The sequence below is a fragment of the Podarcis vaucheri genome (genome assembly GCF_965113315.1).
Source record: "Podarcis vaucheri genome assembly, chromosome: 5".
NCBI lineage: Eukaryota > Metazoa > Chordata > Lepidosauria > Squamata > Lacertidae > Podarcis > Podarcis vaucheri.
In genome coordinates, this window is record NC_138763.1 from 5,219,030 (window position 1) to 5,220,676 (window position 1,647).

Consider the following 1,647-nt stretch of genomic DNA (forward strand, 5'->3'; position numbering starts at 1 on the left):
GTTCCCCTGCAACAAGCACCAGCTGGGCCGAGTCAGGGGCCTGAGCCTGCCCTGGCTCCAGATGTGGGGATTACTTCATTGCCTCCAGCTGGGCCATCACTTACAGCTGCTCCACTACCGGTTGGGTCAGGAGAGGCTGAGACGGCCCCTGGGTCTAGTCACCCACCGACGTCTCCTGAGCTGCAGAGACTCAGGTCTGAGAGAAGGAGAGTCCTGAGTGCTTGCCTTTGGGCGAGACAGGGAGGTGAGTCGCCGGGGGATCAGGACCGACCATTACCCCGACAAAGATAAAAGGCTGCCGGACCCTGCCCCAGGTTGCGGGAGCAACATTGCTGTATGCCAGATCCTGCCTGAGATCCTGTACCTGACCTTGCCTGGTTTCCTGCCTTGGCCCTGTCAGAGCGACTCCTAGCGGAACCTTTGGATTCTGGACTGGTCTTGGACCGTGTTTCACAGGTTACCCCTGGGCCCAGCCAGTGGCGTAGCGTGGGGGGTGCAGGGGGGCCGGCCGCACCGGGCGCAACATCTGGGGGTTAGGGTTAGGGGGCGCAAATCCACGGGTTAGGGGGTGCAAATCCACGGGTTAAGGGGTGCAAATTACTTGCCTTGCCCCGGGTGTTGACAACCCACGCTACGCCACTGGGCCCAGCACAGCAGCATAGCTTCTGAACGCCAATTGCCGGAAGCCGCAGGAGGCAAGGCTGCTTTTTTTGCTCAGCCTAAAGGCTTCCCACAGGCATCTCCCACCACGAAGACACGATGCCCGTCAAGATGGGCCAGCGTCATGTTTTTATGTTCTCATGGTCTCCTTCCGTCAACCAACCAGCCTCAAGCACGTGCCTGAGGCCATTGGTTTTTCTGGGTGCCCATCCCAGATCTGTCTGAGGAGATAAGAAGGGATGCATACAGGCCACGGAGGAGCCAAAACAAATGCCCGCACTCTTTCGTCATCTCCAGTCACCCTGTGGTCAGCCTGGCTGCTGGGAATTCCCTGCGACAATCCATTTCACAAAAGGCAGAGAGGCAAGCAAGTTGCCCAAGACGCAAATGCAGAAACAGGTTTATAACCAGGTCAGAGCACTGGTCCACCTGGCTTGGTAATGCTGCATACCCTTCAACATTTCTCTGATGAAAATATGGATGCCCTATTCCATAATAATAATAATAATATCCCACCTATCTGACTGAGTTGCCCCAGCCACTCTGGGAGGCTTCCAACGTATATAAAAACAAAATAAAACATGAAACATTAAAAAATTTCCACATACAGGGCTGCCTTCAGATGTCTTCTAAAGGTTGCATAGTTACTTATCTCCTTGGCTCAGTGGGGTCCCATAACTCCATGCCCTCCAACATTTCTCTGATGAAAACAGGAACGTGACTGACTCTGGGGTTGCGGCGCTCATCTTGCTTTATTGGCCAAGGGAGCTGGCGTACAGCTGACTAAGCCGCTTCTGGCGAACCAGAGCAGTGTACGGAGATGCCATTTACCTTCCTGCCAGAGTGGTACCTATTTATCTACTTGCACTTTGACGTGCTTTTGAACTGCTAGATGGCAGGAGCAGGGACCGAGCAACGGGAGCTCACCCCGTTGCGGGGATTTGAACTGCCGACCTTCTGATCGGCAAGCCCTAGGCTCTGTGGTTT